At 42.8% G+C, this 8313-nt stretch overlaps 1 long non-coding RNA gene across 1 annotated transcript; it reads left to right on the top strand.

The window, feature by feature from the left end:
* Positions 1-1735: 1735 nt before the first annotated feature.
* LOC116412214 lies at positions 1736-4186 on the top strand. The gene is made up of 2 exons (XR_004223587.1): positions 1736-2557; positions 2702-4186. It is a non-coding gene; the product is annotated as an uncharacterized LOC116412214 (long non-coding RNA).
* Positions 4187-8313: the final 4127 nt, after the last annotated feature.

Genomic DNA, 8313 nt, shown 5'->3' with positions numbered 1-8313 from the left:
TAATTAGTGTAAATCACCGGCGCTTGTTACATGGATACATTATCTGGCCATCTAACAGCATTAAGCTGCTAATGTAACTCTGACCAGTTGGCACAGGACTAACTCTACTTTATGGAGCCACAGGGGCCATCATCAACTGGACAGATGTAGACAAAAAAGAGGTGTGGTCAAGTGATCTATATAGATGAGCAATTTGTTTTAACTGGGTCTCCATACTTGTTAGTTGACAGAGTCCACTGCTTCTGTTACTTTATAAATCACTTTTAGCAGTAAAAAGCGGGTGGGGCTGTTCCCGCTACTGCTATGCAAATGCAAATGACTGTGTGCCTTGTACTTTGATTGCTGGCCATAAAATCTCACATTAGGAATTTCACATCTACTCGCTGACGGAACTGCCACCTGTCCTGCCCACACCCCATACAGCAGATCAGGGCTGTGTGTTTGCAATCCTTTATCCTTCCTACAGCCATTACTGAACTACAACCAGCATCCTCTAACAATCCTCTATTGTAGTCCAAACTACTGACGTTCAGGTGTGGGACTCTGGCCTGTGCCCACCTGGCAGTGCTGCCAGCTAGCTGATATGTATGGCTGCAAATGGGGGCAGACAGCAGAGGTACCTTTCTAGGGACCAACCATTTTGGGAAATGAAGGGGTCAAAAATACAGCATACATTTATCGTGATTTAACTTTAAATAACAGGTACTTGTCTGTTAGCTGCATAGGTAAGTTTGTGTCTGCCACGAGCTCTGCCAGGCCATTGCCAGTGCGTTTGTACCCTGGGGGGTGCGCACAGACAGGGGCGGGGTTGCGCGTGTGACGTGTCATGCGCGCGTGCTTGCTCAGGGTTCAGCGGCGGCTGCACCGCTTGGACATGTAAGTGCCCTTACTACTTGCCTCGAGTATAAGCTGATGATTCCTTTTTTAGCACATTTTGAGTGCTGGAAAACTCGGCTTATACTCGAGTATATACAGTAATGCATTAAAAAAACACACACAAATGTTAACTACATGCGAAATAGAGCATAACTGAGAAGGATTTACCATTGTGGATAGCACAATGCAGCTTTAGTGTTAGTGTCCAATAATAATTTTGCCTCTTAATAGATCCCTGGTAAGGCCTCACCTTGAGTATGCAGTGGAGGTTTGCTGGAGAGAGTGCAGAGATGTGCCAATGGTAAAGAGATGGAGAATTTAAACTCTGAGGAAGAAAATATCAAGATTGGGGTTATTTCCATGGAGAAAAGGTGCTTGTGAGAGGACATTACTCTACAGAAGTCATTATAGCAGGGGATCTTTTTCATACAATTCTTTTTAAATTGGTGGGATGGCATTTCCATTTGCAGTGCCCTCCATAATGTCTGGGACAGAAATTACAACACTTTGGGGCTGATTTACTAATCCACGAACAGTCCGAATGCGTTTTTTCGTAATGATCGGTATTTTGCGATTTTTTTGTAAATTGTCGCGACTTTTTCGTAGCCATTACGACTGTTTCGCTTCAGTATGGTGACTTTCCTTGGGCCAGGTTGGAGCTGCAGAGTGCCATTGAGTCCTATGGGAGGCTTCCAAAATCATGCAAAGTCTGAAAGTTTTGCCCGCCAGTTACGAGCGCTCAATACGAAAAAGTAGCGACAAGATACGAGCAAATCGTAATGACTACGAAAAAGTCGCGAAAATTTACGAAAAGTCGTAATGGCGACGAAAAAATCGCAAAAAATACGAAAAAGTCGCAAAATGTTCGTTTTCCAATCTGAATTTTTCCGATTCGGATTCATGGGTTAGTAAATCAGCCCCTTAATATACATAGTTTCCCTCATTTCAAGGCACCATATTGTGTGGGAGACAGTAACGGTTGGTATATTAGAGAAGTCATGTTTAGTACTTTGTTGCATATCCCTTGCATGCAATGACTGCTTGAAGTCTGCAATTCATAGACATCACCAGGTGCTGAGTATCTTCTCTGTGATGCCCTGCCAAGCCTCTACTGCAGCCACCTTCAACTCCTGCTTGTTCTGGGCGCTTGTCCCTTTAAGATTCCAATAATTGGATTTAAATCAGGTGACTGCTTGGCCATTCAAGAATTTCCCAGTTTAAGCTTTAAGAAACTCCTGTGTTGCCCTAGCAGTATGTTTGGGATCATAAGCTTGTTGCAGGATGGAGCACCATCCAATGAATTTGGAGGCATTTACTAGAGCTTGAGCAGATAAGATGTTTCCATCAGCAGTTATATAATCAATGAAGATAAGTGTGGCAGTACCTGTGGCAGCCATACATGCCCAAGCAATAACACCCCCACCACTGTGTTTAACAGATGAGCTGGTATGCTTTGGATCTTGGGCAGTTCCTTATCATCTACACACTTTTCTCCTGCCATCACTTTAATACAAGTTAATCTTGGTCTCTTCTGTCCATAACAGATTTCCCAGAATTCTGCAGGCTCTTTTAAGTGCTTTTATGCCAAAGCGGATAGCAGTCTCTGACAAAGACACGCCTGCCTCCGGAAGAGTTTTTCCTGAGCTGTTGGACAGGCGTTTGAGGATTTTTCTTTACCATAGTGAGGATTCTTCTGTGATTAGCAATAGAGGTCGTTCTTGGCCTACCAGTCCCTTTGCAATTATTAATGATATTCCAGACAGTTGATTTTGGTAATCCTAAGGTTTGACCAATGTCTCTAATGGTTTTTATTCTTGTTTTTCAGACTCACAGCTTTTCACCTCATGTTGAACAATGGCAACTACAGACTCCAAATGGTAGAAGCAGCCTTGGTACCTTATCCCTGCACTAATGCACAAACACCTGTGAAGCCAGTTGTCCCTGACATGAAGGGGACTATGTATAAAATGTTTGTAACTTCTATATGGTAAACATGAAATGTATGCAAATAACTTTAAAGTGCACATTCCGGACTTTAACTTAATCATGTCTAAATTGTTTGATTTTACATTTTACACTGAGAATCAGAGAGGCAAATCAAAGAAAAATGTGTCTTTGTCCCATACATTATGGCAGGCACTGTAAGGTAGTGGCAGATGTTAGCAGATGTACCATGTGGCCCACCAGCCAGTGGGTGTGCTTTGGTCTCCAAATCTATACACACGCATTTGACTTTCTGCCTGCCTTGATCCCGTGCCTGGTTGACCAGGTTTTGTTTGATCCTTGCCTGTCCCTTGTTCTACCTAGTCTGCTCTTTCCCCCAAAAGAGCATCAGTGAAGACTGGGGCTAGTTGAGATCTTTTTGCTTTAAGAGGAGTTACAATTGTGCCAGCAGTCCATCATCTGGGTGCTCATATACTGTACCCATACTGTATGCTGGTTTGTTCATGACAATTGATCAAAATTGAACATCCTCTCATTAGAAAAGATATTTTCAGTTAATCTGAATCCATTCAACTGCAAATATGAGGTTTTACTTGTGTCTGATGGAGCTAAATTTGGCAGATTGAAGTGATTCAATTACACTCTCCTAGAGCTGAAAGCTAAAGTTCAGTGACGCTAATTTATGTTTCAGGATGAGGGTGGTACACCATTTATCTGTAGTATTGTATGTATTATGTTTGGAATCAAGATAAATTTGCCCTTTTATGTCTGTAGCAGAGGTGGGCTATGTTTCATTATATCATTAAAAAAGAAAATCGAAAGAGCACACTTATTAAAATGCTATAAGAAATCTTGTAATGATAAAAAGCAAAAGTTCATAAAAATACACGCTTTAATACAAATCTTTCCAGGATTAACTATCATATTATATTCTTCTAAAATCTATATTACATGGTTACAGTTACAGCAAGTAGAACCAGTATTGCGGTCACAAAGGGTGACGCAGTTGTGCTGCACCTATCATAATTGTGTCTGATTTGGCACAATTACTGCAACTGTGCACGCATTTCAGCTTAAATCAGACACAAGTAGTGTAGTTTGATGCTGCAGGGAAATTGCAGGGACAGATATGGGGCTGCGGATAGAAATGAGTCCTATTGTCTGAAGTATCTGTGAAGTAATTGATAACTGTACCACCTGAAAACTACTAACAGAGAACTACTGGCACCAAAGTTCTATATGAAAATTCATTATTAAGCATGGCTCATATTTTTTTTTATAATCTCCTTGTTAGGCAACCTAACAAATAATTGTACAATGTTGCAGAACATGTTGGTACTTTATAAAAACACGTTTTCATCTTTTATTGATGTTGTAGTTGTTATTACCCCATGTTGGGCCAGCAAATGGTAAATTAATTAGTCTGGGAATGGGATTATGTGGAAAGATGCTTCTGAGTAAACAAGAGATGGTGGTTGTACACATTATATCTCTGTTTTTTATGTAATACAGTTGCTGGAACATAAAGTTCCTTGGAGTACTGATAAGCACAGAGGCTTTTCCAAGTGGAATGTGTCACTCTCAAGGCACCAAACATTTCAGTCTGTTTTATTGCCACTGAACTAAACGCAGAATTAGGGATTACATTTGTCCTTATCATTATATAGCTTCTGTGCATTGATGGACAAATGTCAGTTTGCTCCAATTATAGTTTAGAGTTAGAAAACTTACCAGGGTACCAATGCAATGAACCAATCTACCAATAGTTTTACAAAAAAACAGAAATACAGGACAGGAAGCCTTATGGCCAGAGCTGTACTAAAGAAAGTGTAATACTTTAGATATGACAATTGTGTAACCAGGATGTTCTAGCTTACCCAGGTCTGCTCGGTTATTCATGGTTATTACAAATCACAAGATCTGGTATTTCATGCATGTTATTGACCTAGTTTTTGGGTATAACGCTACAGTTGAATAGGTTGAAGGTGATGATATTAAAGCGGACAATATTAAATAAATAATCTGTGTTCACGACATACAACAAAAATACACACATCTGCATTTTCAATTGTTTTTGAAATTGCCACCCAGTGTGCATTGGCTTTTTGTCATCAGAATAAATGTTGTTTAAGACTTATTTCACAGCTGTTAGAGAGGATCTTAAAAGTATTTCTGTCTGCAACCTTCTTAGGAATGTTGTGTATTATTACATCTACTGCTGAGTGTAGCTCTGTTTGCCATAGACTTGTGTTCCTAGCTAATCCTGCCACCAACATAATTAAAATCTAGCAGAACAAGAGAAAGGACAAATGTACTCATTATAAGCAATCAATTTTATTGCTGCCATCATATATCCATAAGTTACCCTGGAAGTAATGATAAGTGAATAGAGAAGAGAATGAGGTCAGCCTTCTATCCAGCTGGTGCCCTAAAACCTTTTTCTTTTTATTGAGAAAAACCCTGGTATCAGCATCACTGAGAGGTTCATTATTTAAATGGGACTGATTAATATATACTAGAAGGCACTGTTTTTTTACCCACTAGTTCACATTTTATAAACAGATACAGTATTACAGCAACCGGAATGGCTGCTTCTAAAAAGACACATTCAGGACTAATTCTGTGTGGGTAGCTGTGCTCACCCGTGTGTTCTATTTGTTGCATTATTACTTGTACAAGCTGTGTGAGAAATGAGGGACCAGTGTCCCGATGGAATTTGCCCAGTTAGGGACCTGGAGAGACCTACCTGTATGCCAAGCTATCTCCTACCTGAAAATTTGCAAAGAGTAAGGGCATCCTTGAATCGCGTGAGAAGAGACAGGGATGTAGGTATAGGTTGGGGCCAATGGCCTGGGAACTGTGATTGTCAAGTTGTGTAAGAAGGATTAAGAGAGATTGTGCTGGAATTGTAAATAAATGATTCTGAGTTGGAATCTAGTGGTGGGTGAGTTTCTTGGCCTATTATCCCAAGGGGGGTACAGTACACCACATGACATAAAAGCCCATTTACATTGTGCAAATCTTCCTGAGATACTCCCGCTGCAAGGTCTATTCATTTATAGTGCCCTTAGAATCTCCTGCTTATCTATGGTAATAAATTTGGCCACAGTGATTTTCACAACCTCACCACATACTCTTTAGGTTTGCTATGTCTCATGGCTTGCATGGCTGCTGTTCCTTGTTATGGGCTTGTGTTCCTGTTGACCCTGTCCCTGGTCATGGTTTTTGGCTTGCTTGGTCACTGGTTCTGTTTATGGCCTTTGCCTCACTTAGCTGTGGTTCCTGGTTATGGCCTTTGGCTCACTTGTCTACTGCCTCTGACCCCTGACAGCAGACTTTTTGCTATAGCCTTGGTTTGCTTGGCTGCTGGTCCTCGTCATGAACTTTGCCTTGTCTGCTTGTTGGCCTTGGCCCTGGTTTTGGTCTTTGGCTTGCTTGGCTGTTGGTTGTGTTTATGGCCTTTGCCTCACTTGGCTGCGGTTCCTGGTTATGGCCTTTGGCTCGTTTGGCTACTGCCTATCTTACCTGGCAGCAGATTTTTGCTATAGCCTTGGCTTGCTTGGCTGCTGATCCTTGTTGGCTTGAGTGGCCACTGGTCCTTGGTTTGGCAGTTTCATTGCTTGGTCGCTGGCCCTGGTTCTTGCCTTTTAGCTCACTTGGCTGCTAACTCCGCTATGGCCTTTAGCTCACTTGGCCACTGGCTCTGGTTCTGTTTTTTTGTTTGCTGGGCCGTTTTTCCCAGTTCTGTCCTTTGGCTTGCTTGGCAGTGGGCTCTGATTTTGGTTTGGTGGCCTATTTGCTCCAGTTTTGACCATTTGGCTCGCTTGGCCATTAGTTTTGGCCTTTGACTTGTTTGTCCATTGGTGTTGGCCTTTGGCTAGTTTGGCCGTTGGCTCTGGTTTCGGCCTTTTGGCTCCAGTTTTGGCCTTTGGCTTGCTTGGCCACTGGTTTTGGCCTATGGCTTGCTTGGCCACTGGCTCTGGTTCTGGCCTTTTGGCTTGCTTGGAGATTGACTCCAGTTTTGGTCTCTTGTCCTGGTTCTGTTTTTTTGGCTCACTTGACTCCAGGCGGCACTAGTGGAAATGCAACAGAGTTGTGGTTAGCTGGCCTGTTTGTTGCTAGGCTGGTAACACCAGCGAGCTGCCCAGTGCCAGAGTTATGATTGTGGCTGCTAGTGGGCAGCTGTTTTGTGACCGTTTTCTTCTGGTTGGCAGAGGATCCTCCTCAGCTGGGGTTGGATGTTTATGGCAACCATAGTGTGGAAATTTCTCTGGTCTCTGAGAGGATTCTTGTAGCAGGGAATGGTCAGTTTTTTCTTGTGATGCTTGATTTTTTGTTTTTAGCATCTGTTGATATTATTATTCCCACCCCTTATTGTTTAGGGGCATGGCTTGGTAGATCCCATGCGTATTGTCATGAAAGGGATGAAGAAGAAAATGAGAAAATGAGGTAAGGATTAATTTTGATTGGCTTTGGTATAGGTCCTACCTCCTGGCTGGGAGGGGCAATACTGCCTGTGCGTACTGACATGTCGGGACTAGAAGAAATGGAATTTACGATAAGACATAAGTGAAATTCTAATTTTTCATGCAAATGAATTAGGAAAAGCCATATAAGTGAGTCCTGGAGTAAATGGAGAGTTAATAGGATAGGTCCTCCATTCCATACTTCAGTTTATTATGTTGATTTGGCCAGCTGTAAGTAGCTGTCTGATTAGGCTGCAGGTGAGCAGCAAATAAAAGGGCTGTGGGATTACAGAGAGGTGATAGGTGATTGGCGTTTAAGGTTGGGGACTCAGAAGGTCACTCTCAGAGCGGGGCACAGAGCAGGAAGGCTGCCTGCCTGTGTTAGGAACTCCCAGAGGAGCTGGGGTGCCACCTGTCACTGGAAGGAGCAGAGGGAGCGGTAACCAAGTGAGGAGTCACCCAGAGAATTGCCAGGAGCCACAGAGAAAGGTCTCTCAGAGTGGGGCACAGGGCAGGAAGGTTGCCTGACTGTGTGAGGAACTCCCAGAGGGGCTGGGGGTGCTGCCTGCCACTACAAGGAGCAGAGGGAGCCGTGACCATGTTTGAGTGCTGGATCATTGAGGCTTGGTGAGAAGCCACAGTGTGCCAGAAGCTCGTGAGCTGGTATCCCAGGAGGGGAGAGACAGCAGGGCTGAGTGAGTAGCCCAGAGTGTTCACGAGTGTGAGAGTCACCATGTATGTATGTTTGTATAACTTTATTTATAAAACGCCACAAGGGTACGCAGCGCTGTACAATCTTCCAATATACAAAATAATACACAGGGAGAACAAGTGTTCTAATAAATACAATAAATAAGTATAAACACACAGGCAATAAGTGCCATGTGGTATGAGACACAGTAGGAAGGAAGTCCCTGCCCTGTAGAGTTTACAATCTACCGTGGATGTATGAAAGCCATTGGGGATGGTGAGAAGCCCCGGGAAAAAGGTTCCAGTGTGAAAGTTACCCTGGAAGGTGAGAGCCCTG

The sequence above is a fragment of the Xenopus tropicalis genome, chromosome 7, assembly GCF_000004195.4.
Source record: "Xenopus tropicalis strain Nigerian chromosome 7, UCB_Xtro_10.0, whole genome shotgun sequence".
NCBI lineage: Eukaryota > Metazoa > Chordata > Amphibia > Anura > Pipidae > Xenopus > Xenopus tropicalis.
The sequence above is the reverse complement of the archived record's forward strand: the minus strand, read 5'-3'. Positions and strand labels throughout refer to the sequence as shown.